The sequence below is a fragment of the Peromyscus leucopus genome, chromosome 8b (assembly GCF_004664715.2).
Source record: "Peromyscus leucopus breed LL Stock chromosome 8b, UCI_PerLeu_2.1, whole genome shotgun sequence".
Taxonomy (NCBI): Eukaryota; Metazoa; Chordata; class Mammalia; order Rodentia; family Cricetidae; genus Peromyscus; species Peromyscus leucopus.
In genome coordinates this window covers 70,913,531-70,931,757 of record NC_051086.1, presented here as the reverse complement: position 1 = coordinate 70,931,757, position 18,227 = coordinate 70,913,531, and the positions used below count along the sequence as shown (strand labels likewise).

Genomic DNA, 18,227 nt, shown 5'->3' with positions numbered 1-18,227 from the left:
TTAGTTTGTAGGCAGGGTCTCACTATGTAGCCCTGGCTGTCCTGGAGCTCACTATGTAGACCAGACTGGCCTCGAACAGACGTACGCCTACCTCTACTTCCAGCAGGAACACACATTCTAATCCTTTTCTAAACAGTTCCACGAGTGGAGACCAAGTATTCAAACCTACGAGCCTTTGGAGGCCATTCTAATTTAAACCACCATACACACAAAGAATCTTCTATTTAATATAAATTATCCAGCCATTTTGTTAGAGCAGTACAAAATAGTCCTAAGTCACCTACTGTTGTCCTAACTGTGACAGACACTCTGTGAGACTGTTTAAATGACACCACTGTCATCACAATGCTCGGTAGCCGGGTTCTAAAGTCTCAGTGAACCAACAAGCACAAGCATCAAGGGCACTCTACATAAAGAGGGGTAGGGGGAGATGAACCGGAGCAGGACTTAAAACTAATTTAGTCAGGAGGCTCCGAGATTGTAGGTTACTGCTCAGAAATACAGCTTTTGAATTTATTCTGATTAAAATGAAAAGTGCTTTTTAAAAAGTTAGAGAAATATATCATCACAACATTCTGTTTCAAGAGATAAAACAAGCTGGAAGAGAGGCAAAGAAAACTAACAAGTTACTGTCTACTAAACAACTAATACAGGAAGACCCAACATATACATAACATAGAGCCTATCAAGCCGTTAAACCCAAGCAGAGACAGGCGTTTATGAGATAGAGCTCAAACTTGCAGGAAGCTAATTGGCCTGACATTCAACCACAACACCAGGGGAGAGCGCGAACGCAGTCCCCCACTACCACAAATTATGCAGTCGAGTTTCCTGCATTTGGGGAAATCGCAGGGGTCAGCACATCCGGAGTGCAATGGATAAGCCTCGCCCTGGGAAAACCACCTTCGTGATCATGGTATCTCCCCTGCCAGGTAAGTATGAGTTGTGGCCGCCTCTGTACTGTCCTACCCTGATCATCGACACACTTATCAGTCATGGTCAATTACATTACAAATTGTTTTGCCTTCCTCTCGAGACTACACAGTTGTTTTATATGATATAGATAAGAACAAAAACTTTTAAATGCTTGCTGAAAATGCTTCTGTACAAAAAAGTACTAGAATACAGACCAGCTTAGGACTATCTGCATATCCCCGCCCCTTTTAGTGACAGCTTCCTCTCATGGTTTTCTTTGCATTTCTCTTCCGGTTGCGTTAACTCTTAAACCACTCCTCTCTACAATGGTAGATTTTACATTTTTTTCTTGCATCATTTGCTACTAACAGAAGTTTTCTTATGGATTTGGCATGACGTGTGGGGAGACTACTCTCAAGAAGGCAGCAAGATAGGTTGTTTCAAGTCAATCGCTGCTGCATTTAAGAGAATCAATCAAATCCTTGGTGTTTCCATTTCCCAAAATTGCAGAGAATTCTGTCAACCACAAAAATTCCGTGAGGACTGAGTACTTGTAAAATGTTGCCTGGATTTAAACCGACTCTTGTTCTCACAAAGTATGCAGCCTTGTGGTGTGCTAACTAATGTGGGGCTGGAGATAGGGCTTTGACCCATATCGGACTGCTCATAGAACTTCTCTTTCTAACAGTGTATGGGACGGTTTGTGAGCCTGCAGTGCCCTCAGAGACTCAGAATACTTCTTCCTTTTGCAACCAGAGCGAGAAATAAATAATAAACAAACAAACCCACCTAGCCAATTACATGCTCTCATTGAAAGTTAAAGGAGGGCTGGAGAGATGGCTCAGTGGTTAAGAGCACTGACCGCTCTTCCAGAGGTCCTGAGTTCAATTCCCAGCAACTACATGGTGGCTCACAACCATCTGTAATGAGATCTGGTTCCCTCTTCCGTATACATAGTAAATAAATAAAATCTTAAAAAAAAAAAATTCTAATTCTTAAAAAAAAAAAAAGAAAGAAAGAAAAGAAAGTTAAAGGAACAAATAATACTCCTAAGCTTCAGAAAGCATTGTCAGCAGCAACCTGTCTTTCAACACTAAAAATGTCAGAAGAAAAACATGAAACAGTCTTCCCACCACTACCACAAGTTTAACGCTCACAACTTTCAGTGTAAGAACTAGATATATCCTCTCTTCATGGATAAAGCGTGATGAAATGACTAAGGTAATGCCATCCTGCCCCACCTCCAATATCCAATTCCCCCTTGGCAACACTTCAGGTCTGTCCATGACCTTGGTAATGGTCCAAATGTGTTACAGTGTCTGGAATATACATCTAAGCCTTGAAAAGAAAGCAGATGTTACCAGGCCACTCTAAATCCCTCACTAATGTAACCTCCCTCCCCTAAGCACTGATGTAATGATGATTTTGTCTTTTAAAACGCTGTACTCCTGAGCTTGGACACTAACAGACTGCAGAGGCAGGAGCTCGAGCTACTATTAATAAAAAAGGGCTAAAGCCGGGCGGTGGTGGTGGTGGTGGTGGTGGTGCTCGATTTTAATCCCAGCACTTGGGAGGTAGGCGGATCCCCGAGTTCGAGGACAGACTGGTCTACAACAAGACTTCCAGGACAACCAGGGCTGTTGCACAAAGAAACCCTGTCTCGGAAAAAAAAAAAGAAACAACAACAACAAAAAGAAATTACTATGCTGTCCAAAGATCTGCAAAAAGGAAACGAGATATGAGTAAGATGAGAGATAAGTGGTCTAAGTTGGAAAGAACATCCATCATAGTAATGAAGATGGATGTATCAGAGTCATCCACTGAACCCTAAATTGTTGAAATACTACTGTATATTACACACACTTAAAACTGTTAATATATTAAATTACTGGTGCTGAGATATGACCCTATCCAGGCAGGTCTCCAATTTGTTATGTGGAAGAGGATGACTATGAATGCACGAGTCTTCTGCTTCTACCTCCCTAATATTTGAACTACAGTTGTGCACTCCACATGTGGTGGCTCTCACACAAATATCCTTAATTGTATGGAGTTCCAGGGTATCCGATGCCCTTTTCTGACTTCCTTAGGGGCCAGGCATGCATGTGGTACACATATTTACATGCAAGCAAAAACACTCAACACACAGAGTTAAAGTTACAACCTATCTTTTTACTTATTTTTTCAGTGCTGATTTGAATCTAGTAACCTGAACATGCTAGGCACATATTCTACTACTAACCTACAGTCCACTCTATCCCCTTTTAAATTTTGTTTATGCTTTACAAAAATCAAACAAATTACATAGCCTTGATCAGGTAGTCTGTATGGAGACCACCTCTGCTCTCCACTCATTTACAAACTGGAGACAAATAAGTAGAAGTGTCACTCAGACTATTATTTCTAATGGCAAGTATTTAAACTTTTAAGTAAATTTAGAGGTCATATATAATACACCCTAAGTTCTGGAGACACTAAACATGATCAAGTTGCTGGGTGTAGGAAAGAATTCAGAAACAGAGGGAAAGCCTATGTATGTATTAACCAGATTCAATTAAACAGATCAAAAGTGTTTAAAAACTACAGGAAGTTACAGAAACACTAGTAAAAACATAATTGCTGCTAAGCACACGAAGCAGTAAAATATAAAAAGAAAGCAAAAAACCTAAGGACTTCCAGTGGCATTTTTGGCACCTAAAAATTAGAAATATAAGAAAGCTATATATCTTGTAAGAGCTTGTCTTCTTTTCAACCAGAATAATCAGGGGAGAGCGCGAACGCAGTCCCCCACTACCACAAATTATGCAGTCGAGTTTCCCGCATTTGGGGAAATCGCAGGGGTCAGCACATCCGGAGTGCAATGGATAAGCCTCGCCCTGGGAAAACCACCTTCGTGATCATGGTATCTCCCCTGCCAGGTAAGTATGAGTTGTAGCAGCATGTAGCCTGAACAGCCTGGTGTGCATACCATTTTAAAGTTACGGTGCAAACTTAAGCCCTCATTAAAAAATCTCTGTATCGTTATCACAGTAGGTTCCAACATTTGGAAACTCTTAGGAGGATTGGCAGTCTTGTGATTTCCCCAAAACTACACTCCAAAAACCACAAATGTGGAAGTAGCAGCTTTTCCCAGTCTGCTCCTGAATCTCAATCTACATAGTACCACCTCCATAGTGACTCACTTCCTGATACCGGAACTACCTCCCTGTCAGCACGCGAATACCAATGAGCCCATTAGGTGGTAGTTGGCTGTGTCTTTTGTTTTGTAGCCTCCTAGAACACTGTAGGAATTTTCTTTCATAAGCACAGGAATCGGATGCATAGCTTAGTGTGAATCAAGGTTAAGAGTAACAACAAGAGCAGCTGCAACGACAGAAGCAGGAGGGGCCTTTCGTTCTTTTACATAGGACACTAAATTTAATCTTTGCAAGTTACGAGGCTGTTACTATCATTCCCCCATTTTTACAGATGTGGGAACGGGTACAGAATGGTTAGCTTTCAATGCATATTATTTGTGGACGGTCTTATGCTGCCTGACAGATGTAAAAATGTTCAGACTGATGGTTCATGAGCAGTAAGGGTGCTTGCCTCCAAGGCTGACAAATGGGGTTTGATTCCAGAGACCTACATGGTCGAAGAAGAGAACAGACTTTCAGTTTTGATTTGTTTGCTTGTTTGAAAGACTTGCTCTGTAGTCCTAGGATGGCCTCAAATTTATGACAACCCAACTGCTTCAGACCCCCATGGTGCTCGGATTATTATAAGGTGTACACCAGCATACCCAGCTTGAGGCACATCTTAAAGATTAAGAAGACATTGTATATTATTTCTTTCTTTTTTTTTTTTTTTTTTTTTGGTTTTTCGAGACAGGGTTTCTCTGTGTAGCTTTGCGCCTTTCCTGGAACTCACTTGGTAGCCCAGGCTGGCCTCGAACTCACAGAGATCCACCTGCCTCTGCCTCCCGAGTGCTGGGATTAAAGGCGTGCGCCACCACCGCCCGGCTTGTATATTATTTCTTAAAGAACAGAAGCTCTGGAAAGAATGAAAGGGTAACCAGGATTTGGGTGTAAGAAGAAAGTGCTTTTAAGTAGTGTTTAATCATTACTTAATCTATTGTATAATTAAAATAAATGTTAAAGAAAAAAGAAAAAATGGGAATACGCTCATTGTAGGCAAAGAAAAGTATGTCTTACCTACATACTACACACACTAGTCTTAAAGCTAAGGAGGAGTATCTGTTTACAGGCTCCTGGCTCAGAAAAAGAATAGTAGGGCACAGATGAAAAGGACTCTGGACACCAGTCTACATACAGCTTAGACTGGCTGCAAAGATTTTCCTGGAGAAGAATGAAAGGACTCTAGCTATAGTACTGAACATAGTTTAGGTGTAGAAGTGAAATAAAGACCTATCAGAGATTAGAGAAAAGGGGAGACCTATAGCATAGGCTCCTGGATTCAGAAGCATTCCACAAACACTTGATTTAATAGTCTGCTATTAGTCCTTTCCGTTTCTCATTATGTAGCTCAGGCTCTGTCTTAAACTGGAGATCCTCTTGCCTCAGCTTCCCAAATCCTGGGATTACAGGATTACAGGTATGACACCAGGCATATAGATATAGATATATACATTATGTGTATATTTTATATATGTATGTATTTTTTGCTTTTTGGTCTCTCAAGCATAGTAAGTCTAAATGTCATATTAACCATCATAGTACATGACTATTTTCTTTTAAAAAGCTTGAATGAGGGGTTTCTAACACCCATGTCAGGACATTCACAACCACATGTAACTCCAGATCCAGGGGATCCAACACTCTTGTGGCTTCTGTGGGCACCTGTACGCACATGTGCACATCTCACACACAAAGTCTCATATATACACGTAGTTAAAAAATATTAAAGTCCAAACCAATAAAGTATTATTATACACTAACTACAATCCATAAAAGTGGGTTTTGGAATTTAAATCAGTGGTAGAATGCTTATCTAGTACACACGGGGTTGTGAATTTGATCCTTAACACTACACATATAAAAATATCTGGTAATATCAAATGCTGGCAGGCCAGATATGTGGCCTACTGCTTTAATCCCAGTACCTGGGAGGCATAGGCAAAACTAGACTGGTCTATAAATCAAGTTCCAGGCCAGCCAGGGAGACCTGTCTCAAAATAAATAGAGAAAAAGAAACTTAGGTTTTGCTGGTGAGAATGTAAAACAGTAGTCATTTTGAAAAAACAGTTTAATAGTTTCTGAAAAAGTTATATACTTCCAAATAATGTAGTCATTCCTACATATTTTCTCAAAAGAAATAGAAAACATGTTTACAGAATGACATATATGCAAATTAAAGTTTTGATTTTTTTTTGAGCTGAGGATCAAACCCAGGGCCTTGTGCTTGCTAGGCAAGCACTCTACCACTGAGCTAAATCCCCAACCTCAAATTATTTTTTTATTTTATTTTTATAACTATTAGTATAGCCCAAATAGGCCAGGCATTTAAAAGGAGCCCTGTTTTCATCCAGTATGTAATATTCAGTAATAAAAAGAAACTATCTGTAGAGTATAGTAGCACGGTCCTTTAATTCCTGCATTCAGGAGGTAGAGAGGCAGGAGGATCCCTGAGTCCAAGGCCAGCCTGGGCTACATGAGGAGTTCCTAGTCAGCTGGGGCTACATGGTAAAATTCTTGTCTAAAAGAAGGAACTAGCAACACAGGTGACATCATGCATGGACCTCAAAATCTACTAAGTGGAAGGAACTGTACAGACTACAAACTACACGATGATTGTGTGTTATACAAAATATTAGGAAAGGCAGATGGACATACAAAAGTCACCACGACACACATACAGCTATACATAAGAAATTTTCATTTTTAGGTTTATTTTATATGTATGAATGTTTTGTCTATATATATATATATATATATATATATATATATATATATATATATATATACGTACACCATGAGTGTGCCTTGTGTTTGAAAAACCCAGAAGAGGAGGTCAGATTCCCTAGAACTACAGTTACAGATGATTGGAAGACACCATGTAAGTGTTAGGAAGCGAGTATGGGTCTTCGGAGAGAGCAGCAAGCATTCTTAACTGCTAAGCCATCTCTCCAGGCCCAACTTAAAAACTTTTTTCTTTCTCTTTATCTATCTCTATCTATCTATCCATTTATATGTCTGTCTATCCATCCATCCATCTATATAATGTGTATGTGTGTATTGGCTACATATATGTCTATGCACCCACATACATGCCTGGTACCCATGGAAGCTAGCTGAGGTGGTCAGAGGAATTGGAGTTACGATGGTTGTGAGCAGCCATGTGAGTGCTGGGAATCTGGGTCCTCTGGAAGAGGAGCCAGTACTCTTAACCATTAAGCTATCTTTCCAGCTTCTGTTGTACATTTTTATTCTTCCCTGTTTTAATAACAACTAGGCGAGGCACAATGGCACACACCTTTAATCCTAGCACTTTTAAGGCAGAGGCAGGCAGATCTTCTCTGTGAGTTCAAGGCCAGCCTTGTCTACATATCCAGTTCCAGGTTAGCCAGGGCTACATAGTGGGACCCTGTCTCAAAGCAACAACAATAAAAATCAACACCTAATAAACAAAAAACATCCTCACAACTTTCATACTAACATTGTGGCTTCTGGCTTCGCCACTCATGTGCACCCACATGTGTATACACACACATATACACAAAGAAACTATTTTTGGGGGCTGAAGAGATAGCTCATCAGTTAAGAGCACTTGAGTGCTCTTCCAGAAGTCCTGAGTTCAATTCCCAGCAAACACATGATGGCTCACAACCATCTATAATGGGATCAGATTCCTTCTGGTGTGCATGAAGACAGAGCACTCACATACATTAAATATATGAACAAATAAATGTTTTTTAAAAAGAGAGAAAAAGAAAGGAACTATGTTCTCTCTTGGTCTGAGAACATAGTTCAGTAAGCAGAATGTTTGCTTGCCTAGCATGCCATGGGTTTGATCTCCAGTACTGTGTATGGTGGGGTCTCCCTATATTCTCAGAACTTAGTACTCAGAAAGGGGTCATCATTGACTACACGCTGTGTGTAGTGTGAGGACACCCTGTTCTAGAAGACATCCCTAACCTCAGGCAACATTACTCAGGGATGGGGTGACTGTGATGGGATCTTCCAGTGTTCTTGTAAGTAATCTCCATACTCCCCTGCATCATTCTCATCTTTTACCATTTCTCTCCCAATCCCTGCCACTATCTCCTCCATTAGCCATGTCATGAACCAAGTAGCACTGTGGTGGGTTTTGGTCAAAGATTACCGTTAATGAGCTCTCCTGACATTTGTACCTGCATCAGAAGGGCTGGTAAACCAGACAGACAAACTCTTCATGCTGCTTCTTCCCTATGGTTTTATTGTTTATTTCCTCAAATCCTTTCCTTTCCAGATTTCCATTTGATTTTAGTGCTTTTTTTTTTTTTTTTTTTTTTTTGAAGACAGGGTGTCACTACGTAGCTTTCACTATCCTGGAACTTCCTACATAGACTAAGCTGGCCTCAAACTTACAGAGATCCGCCTGCCTCTGTGCCCCGGAGCGCCAGGATTAAAGGCGTGTGCCACCACACCCACTCCCTTTTTCAAGTTTCGTACAATTGTTGAGCTTCAAAAGTGTATTCTGTAATCTGGGCTGGGCAAGTAAATGGATTGGTAAGCCTTTCCCCAGCTTCACAAATACGCTTTCTTAAAAACTGTGAATGTGGCAAGTGGGTGGTAACACACGTCTTTAATTTTTTTTAAGTATTTATTTATTTATTTATTCATTTATTATGCATACAGTGTTCTGCCTGCATCCCTGCAGGCTGGAAGAGAGCACCAGGTTTCACTAAAGATGGTTGTGAGCCATCATGTGGTTGCTGGGAATTGAACTCAGGACCTATGAAGAACAGCCAGTTCTCTTAACCTCTGAGCCACCTCTCCAGCCCATGTCTTTAATTAAGACCAGCATTTAGGAGACTGCTGTCACATGAAGGGGAACTGTCACTAAACTGCTTCTGCACCAACTTCCCAAGTGTGGTTCAAACTACCCTACATTAGCAAAAAGTCCCCAAACAGCTTCCGATGTTAAACAATACAGTACATAGAGCATTAACAGAGTTGTTCTCTACCACAAATCACAGTCAAGTTTCCAGCATTTGGGAAAACCACAGAGGTCAGCACATCTGGAGTGCATTGGGTGAACCTTACTCTGGGAAAACCACCTCTACTTTAGGTAAGTAGCGGTTACTGGTTACCCAGCATTTCACCATCAGATTCTAAACACGTTAAACATATGTAAAGCCTCTTCATCCTATTGTTATTCTATTACTTAGGGCACGAAAGCCTTTTGTAATTACAAAAGCTGAACTAAACTTTGAATACTGTTGTATTTTCAGAATCCTAAAAATGTATGAGGTTTTTGTTGATATGGCAAGCGGAATGACCCACTGGGAATCTGTGAATCTGTCTTTTCCATCACTGCAAAGGGGATTTTGCAGGTGTGATTAAGTAGTTGAGATGGAGAGAGTATCCTGAGTTACCCAGGTGAGTCTAAAGTAAATCACACAGCACACAAAAGAGCTAGGAAAATACAGAGGTAACAACAGAAGTCAGAGACAAGACACTAAATTGCTTAGCATACTTGGAAGGTGGGAGAAGGGGTCATATTTAAGGAATGTGGAAGCCTCCGGAAGCTTGAAAGGTTAAGGTAGTAAATCTCCTGGAGAGCCTCCAAAACTTCCTGAAATACAGCCCTTTTTGGCTGTAGGATGACATTCAAGTGAACTACAATACTGCAATCCTTACAACCCACCACATGTGTGATAAATTTACATCAATTCAGCCTGTGGTAATCTGTTATAGGAATAATGCCAAACTGTAGGAAGAAAAAGAAGCAAAATATAAGCTTTAAACACAAAAGATTTCTGAACCACTAACAGGTAAAACAGTATCACACCACTAATATGGTCCATGTCTTAAAAGCCTGCTCAATTTTTGTTGTTTTGAGACAGGGTTCTCTGTGTAGCCCTGGCTGTCCTGGAACTTACTCTGTAGACCAGGCTGTCCTTGAACTCAGAAATCCACCTGCCTCTGCCTTCCAAGTTCTGGGATTAAAGGCCTGCACTACCTCTGCCCAGTAGGAAACCTTAACTGAAGAACTTTCTCTATCAGATTGGCCTGGGAACATATCTGTAGAGCATGTTCTTGATTGCTAAGAGGTGTGGGAAGGACCAGGACCCTGTGGTCAGTACCATGGGTAAGCAAGTAGGTATGGACTATATAAGAAAGGACCATGAACTGGAAGCAAGTGATTACACAGTGCTCCTCCATGGGTTCCTCTTTAAGTTCCTGCTCTGACTGTCTTCAGTGCTGGACTGTAACTTGGAAGACGAAACAAGCTCTTTCCTCACCATGTTGTTCTTGGTCACAGTGCTTATCACAGCAACAAAAATCAAACGAGGACAGACTTCTGCAATTGTAGGGCAAAGAATTTCCAAACCACAATACCCAAGCAGCAATATATTACACATTAGGTCTCCCAAAATATGAAGAACTAGCGGCCTACAGAGCTGGGGTTGTAGCTCAACTATTAGAATGCTTGCCTAGTACGTATGCATAAAGCTGTGGGTTTGATTCTCAGCATGGGCTGTAATGGCACATGCCTGTAATGCCAGCACTCAGGAGGTGGAGGCAGGAGGATCAGAAGTTCAAGTTCATCCTCAGCTACAAAGCTGAGCCCGGGCTGCCTGAGACAAAAAGGTGTGAAGGAAAGGGAGGGGGAGGGGAAAGGGGGAGGGAGAGGGAGAGAATGGAGTATGAATAAAGGTTGATAGTATAAACAACCAGGAGCTGCTGAGTGTATCTACATATTCCACACCCCTTCTACTGGTTTTCCTAGTACCACTGCTGAGACTACTGAAATAAAACTGAAAGGCAAAGATGATCTCTAGAGATTAAAAGCTGAAAAAGATAAAATAGTTCTTCTCTTCAAAGGTTTGGTGCTAATTATGTGATTTCTGGTGTGTTTCATTAAGCAAATGTGAAAAGATGACATGGCCAAACTATATTTGAAAATCCAGTGTGTGCACTGCTAAAATGTAGATTAAGTGGGCCTGTCGTGGCAGCATATGCCTTTAATCCTGGCTTTTTGCCTGCTTGTCCTCACTACCATGCTGCTGAGGCATTCCTTCACTGGTGTTAGAACCTTTCTTCAGGATTCCAACATAGATTGAAGATCAACTGGACGTACGTCTAGCCTTGTAGACTAAAACACTACACGATTCTTGGCTTTTCTGTCAGTAGACAACCACAATTGAGTCAGTTAGATTACAGTCTGTAGGCCACTCTAATAAATCACCCTTTAATACAGACTCATTCTACCAGTTCTATTCCTTTAGAGAACTCAAATACAAAGATAAGCAGTATTCTTCAATAGTCTCTTAAGACCACACCAGAATCACCCTATTTCCCAAGTCATTTTATTTACAGGATTCTTCCGGTATTCTTTCCTCTGCCCAAATAACTTAGCTTAAGTTTTATATCTTAAAAGAGAGAGAGACAAACACGCCAGGCTTGGTAAGGCTTGCCTTTAATTCTAGCACTCGGGAGGCAGAGGCAGGCAGATCTGAGTTCAAGGCCAGTCTGGCCTATAGAGTGAGTTCCAGTTCTGTTACACAAAAGAAACCTGTCTCAAAAACAAAAACAAAAAACAAAAAGAGAGAGAGAGAGAAACATTGAGTAAAAACAGAGCCAGTGAGAAAAGGACTCGCTACAAAGCTGAGAGAGGCAAGGCTTCCCCCACCTTGTCAGCTGGAGCCATCTTTGATTTAATATGAGTATGTGTGTGAAACAATGCTTTAAAAAAAAAAAAAAAAAGCCGGGCGGTGGTGGCGCACGCCTTTAATCCCAGCACTCGGGAGGCAGAGGCAGGCGGATCTCTGTGAGTTCGAGGCCAGCCTGGGCTACAGAGTGAGTTCCAGGAAAGGCGCAAAGCTACACAGAGAAACCCTGTCTCGAAAAACCAAAAAAAAAAACCAAAAAAAAAAAAAAAACGTGTATGGGTGCTGGATCTGCTGGAAGAGCAGTCAGTGATCTTCACTGACAGTCATGGCTCCATCCTAACAATGCTGTTTTAAATATTTTACTAAAACTAAGAAGTGGCCAGGCAGTGGTAGAGCAAGCCTTTAATCTCAGCACTTTCGAGGCAGAGGCAGATCTCTGTGAGTTCAAGGCCAGCCTGGTCTACAGAGTGAGTTACAGGACAGCCAGGACTATCACACAGAAAAACCTTGTCTTGAAAAGTCAAAAAACAATGAAACAAAAAACAAAAACTAAGATGTGACAGGGCTAGAGAGATGGCTCAGCAGTTAAGAGCACTGGTTGCTCTTCCAGAGGATCGGGGTTCAATTCCCAGCCCCTACATGGCAGCTCACAACTGTCTGTGACTCCAGTTCCATGGGATCTGACACCCATGCACATAAAATAAAGTTAAAAAAAAAAAACAACAACAAAACAACAACAAACTCTAAGAAGTGACAAATGAAAACAGAGACGTCTGACTGGAGAAGAAAAAAAGGGACCCAGGGAAGGGATTCTACGATGGAAGCAGGAAGTATTCTCATCTTTTTCTTTTTTCTTTTCCTTTCAAGTGCTGGAAATTGAACTCTGGGGCTCACATGTGCCAGGCAACTGATCTACATTTGACTATTTGTCAGCTATTTTATTTTTTATTATTTTTATTTTATTTTTGAGACTGAGTTTCACTAGCCTTGGCTGCCGTGGAACTCACTATATTGAGCATGCTGGCCCCAAACTCACTCCTGAGTGCTGGTATTAAATATGAACACACATACACATATGTATATATACAATCTATAAATAAAACATCACCTCTCTGGTGTGGAGTTAATGTTAAGTGCTTGCTTTGAAAAACACATTTACTAACACTGGAATGATACAAAAAAAGATTCATATGGCCCCTGTGCAAGGATGACATGAGAATTTGCAAAGCATTCCATATTAAGAAAAATAGAGGGGCTGGAAAGATGACTCAGCTGTTAAGAGCACTGGCTGTTCTCCAGAGGAACTGGGTTCAATTCCCAGCACCATGTGGCACCTCACAAATGACTGTAACGCCAAGATCTGACACCCTCACACAGACATACATGCAGGCAAAATACCAATGCACATAAAACAAAAGTAAATAAGTTATTAAAGAAGGGGAAGGGGGGACTGGAGAGATGGCTCAGAGGTTAAGAGCACTGGCTGCTCTTCAAAGGTCCTGAATTCAATTCCCGGCAACCACATAATGGCTCACAACCATCTGTAATGAGACCTAGTGCCCTCTTCTGGCGTGCAGGCATACATGCAGGCAGAACACTGTCTATATAATAATAAAAAAAAAAAATTAAAAAAGAAAAGAAAAATAAAAATGTCAAGATAATTTGAAATCTGAACGATGCCTGAAAGGGAAAAAGGAGTTATGTGTGAACTAAGCTATCATTACCAAAATTTTCAAAGCTCAAATACTACTTATAGAAGTTTTCTAACTTTAACTTCTTTATTGTTGATAACATTATTTATTTAATTGTGTATATGTGTGTGGGCATGTATGTGCCATGGAACAGTGTATATGTAATCAGAGGAAAACCTGTGGGAGTCAGTTTTTTTCTCCCACCATGTGGTCCCTGAGGATTGAATGCTACTGTTCAAACTTGGAAGCAAGCATCCTACCCAATGACCCATCTTACTGGCCCTAGCATTACCTTATTTATTTATTTATGTGGTATGAAGCCTAGCTTTATTTATTTATTATTGGGTATAAAGGTGCTATGACGTGCATATGGTAATCAGAGGACAACTTGTGGAAGTCTGTCTTCTCTACTTCAATCAGGTAGGTCCTAGGTCAAACTCAGATTGTCAGGTTTGGCAGAAAGGTCCCTTCCCCAACAAGCTATCCTCCTGGCTCTAACTATACTTTTAGTTTTTTACATTTACTTAGTGTCTGTGTTTATGAAGTTGCATGCAAGTGCCACAACTCATGTGTGTAGATCAGAGGGCATCAGCTGGTTCTCTCCTCCACCATGTAGGTCCTGGGGATAGAACTCGGGTACTCGGGCTTGGCAGCAAATGCTATTACCCACTAAGCTTTCACTTTGGTTCCCTATTAATATCTTTTTCTTTTCTTTTTTTGGTTTGAGACAGGGTTTCTCTGGGCAGTCCTGGAACTCACTCTGTAAACCAGGCTGGCCTTGAACTGAGATCCACCTGCCTCTGCCTCCCGAGTGCTGGGGTTAAAGGCGTGCGCCACCACTGCCTGACTTAATTATTTTCTTAAACTGGTAACATGGCATGGTGGCTGACAACTGTAATTCCAACACTTGGGAGGCTGAAGTACAAGGACTGCCTCACGTTTGAGGCCAGTTTGTACTGCATGGTAAGTTATGGTAGCCTAGGCTACAAAGAACCTGCCTCAAAACCAACCTACCAACCAAGCAACCAAACACACCACCACCCACACAGTAGTGAGTCAGGCATGGTGATACATATAACCCCACTACTCCAGAGGTGAAGCAAGAGGATTATAAATTTGAGGCCAGCTTTGGAAACACAGACTATGTCTCAAATTTGAATAAATGGATTGCAGACGTAGCTCAATTGGTAAACCACTTGTCTATCATGTGTGAGGCTCTGGATCCCAGCACTAGAAAGATTTATTTTGCAATTATATTTTATATATTTGTTTTCAATTACATTTTATATATTTGTTTTCTGAAAGGGGGGCATGTATGGAGGTTGGAGGGCAACATTCAGGAGTCAGTCCGTCTCCTTTCACCACGGGGGCCTGAGGGTTCAACCAACAGTCACCAGGCTTAGAAACAGGCTCCTGTTATGCACTGAACTGTCTCTCAGCCTTTTTCTGGGTTTTTGTTTTGTTTTATTTTTGAGACAGGATCTTGCTATATAATCCTGGCTACCCTGGAACTTGTTATATAGAGCTCATAGGGCTACCCCTCTTCCCTAGTGCCTAGATTAAAGGTGTAAAACACCATACCCTTTTCTTTTTTTTTTTTTTTTTGAGACCGGTGTTATGTAACATTGGCTAGCCTGTTCTTCAATACACCAGGCTGTCCTTAGAGGCAGTCTTCCTGCCCAAGCCTCTGAATGCTAGAATTACAGATATGAGACATCATGTCCTGCCTCTGATAAATTTTTTCTTATAAAAATTTGTGTGAAGGCATGCATCTGTGTGAGGGAGATTGGGTGCATCAGTGCCGAGGAATGCTTGTGGAGGTCAGTGAACAGCTTTGGTTATTGGTCTGCACCTTCCACCTTGAAATCGGGTCTTTCTGTTGTTAGCCAATTGTGCTGGCTAGTTTTATGCCAATCTGACACAAGCTAAAGTCATCTGAGAGGAGGAAACCTCAATGAAGAAAATGGTTCCATAAGACTGAGCTGTAGGTAAGCCTGTAAAGCATTTTCTTAATTAGTGATTGGTGGGAGAGGGCCCAGCCCATTGTGGGTGGTGCCATCCATCCCTGAGCTGGTGGTCCTGGGTTCTATAAGAAAGAAGGCTGAGCAAGCTATGAGGAGGAAGCCAGTAAGCAGCACTCCTCTATGGCCTCTGCATCAGCTCCTGCTTTCAGGGTCCCGCCCTCACTTCCTTTGATGATGAACTGTGATCTGGAAGTGTAAGCCAAATAAACCCTCTCCTCCTCAACTTGTTTTTGGCAATAGTAGCCCTAACAAAGACACCACAGAATATGCTAGGCTAGCTGGTCCACAAGCTTCCAGGACTTTCCTATCTCTACTTCACATCTCAACGTAGGAGCACTAGGATTATCCAAGTGCTAATATGCTCAGCTTTAAAAGCATTCTGGAGACTTGAACTTCATGCTTACATAACACGCACTTTACCCACTGAACTATCTCACTAGCTCTGATAAAGAAGAAAAAAAGACAAAACCTAAAGGGCTGGGGAGATGGCTGAGTGGATAAAAGTGTTTGCAGTCAAGCCTGAAGACCTGTCCTGGACTTCTGGGACCCACATGGTGGAAGGACAGACTACTGCAAAGACAGACCACTGCAAATTGTCTCTCCAGCACACATCATGATCACTTGCGGTGGTGGGGTAAGCCTTTAATCCCAGCACTCGGGAGGGAGAGCCAGAAGGATCTCTGTGAGTTCGAGGCCAGCCTAGTCTACAGAGGGAGATCCAGGACAGGCACCAAAACTACACAGAGAAGTCCTGTCTCAAAAAACCAAAAAACAATTTGGAGATTGCTCAGGATAATAAGAAGGGTTCTAGGTTTAAAATTTAGTTTCAAGAAAACTGTGCTTAAACATCCTCATACTCTGGGGGTGGGCTGGGGGAAGGGGAGGGGGGGAGGAGGGGGAGAACAAGGGAATCCGTGGCTGATATATAGAACTGAATGGTATTGTAAAATAAAACAAAAGGAAAAAAAATCCTCATACTCTTTATGACATATGCATATTTAATGCATATTTAAAACTACACTGCTCAACATGTTGCTTCCTCCCTTTGTATTTAAACACCAATTTGCTGTATTTAAAGAGTTCCTTAAAGCTCTGAATAAAAATCCAGGCTAAGAACCATTGCCAAAGGAGAGGTGAGATAGTTCAGCAGGTAAAGGGCCCTGTTGCCAAGCCTGACAACCCGAATTCCATCCCCAGGACCCACGGGATGGACGCTGAGAATCAACTCCTCTGATCTCCACACTAGCACCGTGGCTTGTGTGCCCGCACATATCCACAAAAGAACTGTAATAATAGAGAGCTGTGATGGATAAGTAGGGTACAAACGGGGAGAGTCGTGTATGCTTGTATCCCACAATTGAGGAGGTATTTTATTTTATTTTGTCTTTTAAGACAGGGTTTCTCTGAATAGCCCTGGCTATCCTGCAACTCACTCTGTAGAGCCGGCTGGCCTTGAACTCAGAGATTGGCCTGCCTCTGCCTCCCGAATGCTGGGACCAAATACGTGCGCTACCACCGCCCAGCATAGAAGGTTTATTTTAATTTTTTTTTTTTTTGGTTTGTTTTTTGAGACAGGGTTTCTCTGTGTAGCTTTGCGCCTTTCCTGGAATTCACTTGGTAGCCCGGGCTGGCCTCGAACTCACAGAGATCCGCCTGGCTCTGCCTCCCGAGTGCTGGGATTAAAAGGCGTGCGCCACCACCGCCCGGCAGAGGGTTTATTTTAATGTAGGATACGAGACGATTCATTACATCATCTCCACACTTCTTAGGCAAAGGACCTCCTAAGTCACCTTCCAAACTGCCAATCTCCCCCCCAAAAGTTCTGTTTTGGAAGCGGTCACTTCCGCCGCTACTAAAGGAGTCCAGACCCTCCCTCCCTCTTAGGACTCGAGCGGCCCAGCGTAGACGACGAGGACGAGGAGACCAGAAGTCATGGTTTCTTACTTTTCCAGCTACTTCATACGCTAGGCAGGCCGGTGGACATGAATGCGCTCAGAAACCTCTCAGAAACCGCCACGCTCCCGAGCGAAGGCCCGGCTCCTCACCCACTGGAGCCGTGCGTGGGAGGCGTGCGTGGGTGCGTGGGCGCTCGAGCGCCAACGGCCCCTCACTACTGCCCCCCCAAGGTGGGGGGGGGCTGGCCCACAATCCCTCGCGAGGGCGGGAGAAGCCAGGAGGAAGCAAGAGCCGGGGCCCAGCTAGCAAGAGCCTAGGGCTCTCTATTCCTGGGGTGCGGGCACACAAGGAACCTCCCCCAACACGTCTCGAGGGTATCCCCCCGAGAAACTGGCGACTGAGCAGGGTTCGGGTGCTGCTGCTTCGGCTACTTCCACCTAGAGAGATGATTTCTTTTTTCTTTCTTTCTTTCTTTTTTTTTCTTTGGTTTGTTTTTTGAGACAGGGTTTCTCTGTGTAGCTTTGCGCCTTTCCTGGAACTCACTTGGTAGCCCAGGCTGGCCTCGAACTCACAGAGATCCTCCTGCCTCTGCCTCCCGAGCACTGAGATTAAAGGCGTGCGCCGCCGCCGCCCGGCGAGAGATGATTTCTACCAAAGACTCGAGGAACCCATGAAACAGGCCAGAGCTAGGGCAAGAAACTACCGGGCCTTGCATCTCCAGCCTCGCCTTTTCACTGTCAAGCTCTACCCTCGGAAAGGGACCCCCCCAAAAGCGCTTCGGCTGAGCTACATTGGAAGACCACGCCGCAGCGTGGACACTTGTGATATTTCCCCAGCAGCCCGGCCTCGTGCGGCTAGGCCGCGCGAGCCCCGCCCCTTCCGCTG

The 18,227-nt window shown here is 42.7% G+C and overlaps 1 protein-coding gene, 3 non-coding genes and 1 pseudogene across 4 annotated transcripts in view; 1 reads left to right on the top strand and 4 right to left on the bottom strand.

The window, feature by feature from the left end:
- The window catches only part of Tex14 (testis expressed 14, intercellular bridge forming factor), a 127,094-nt gene extending 109,565 nt beyond the window's left edge, over positions 1–17,529 (bottom strand). Inside the window, exon 1 of the mRNA XM_037200667.1 lies at positions 17,391–17,529. The gene's annotated coding sequence lies outside the window, so the exon portion shown is untranslated. The remainder of the gene's footprint in view (positions 1–17,390) is intronic.
- LOC114699303 lies at positions 777–940 on the bottom strand. The gene has a single exon (XR_003735509.1). It is a non-coding gene; the product is annotated as a U1 spliceosomal RNA (small nuclear RNA).
- Positions 3,678–3,841, bottom strand: LOC114699292. Its single transcript, XR_003735498.1, has one exon. It is a non-coding gene; the product is annotated as a U1 spliceosomal RNA (small nuclear RNA).
- On the bottom strand, positions 9,047–9,191 carry LOC114699310 (annotated as a pseudogene).
- LOC114699301 lies at positions 12,865–12,973 on the top strand. The gene has a single exon (XR_003735507.1). It is a non-coding gene; the product is annotated as a U6 spliceosomal RNA (small nuclear RNA).
- Positions 17,530–18,227: the final 698 nt, after the last annotated feature.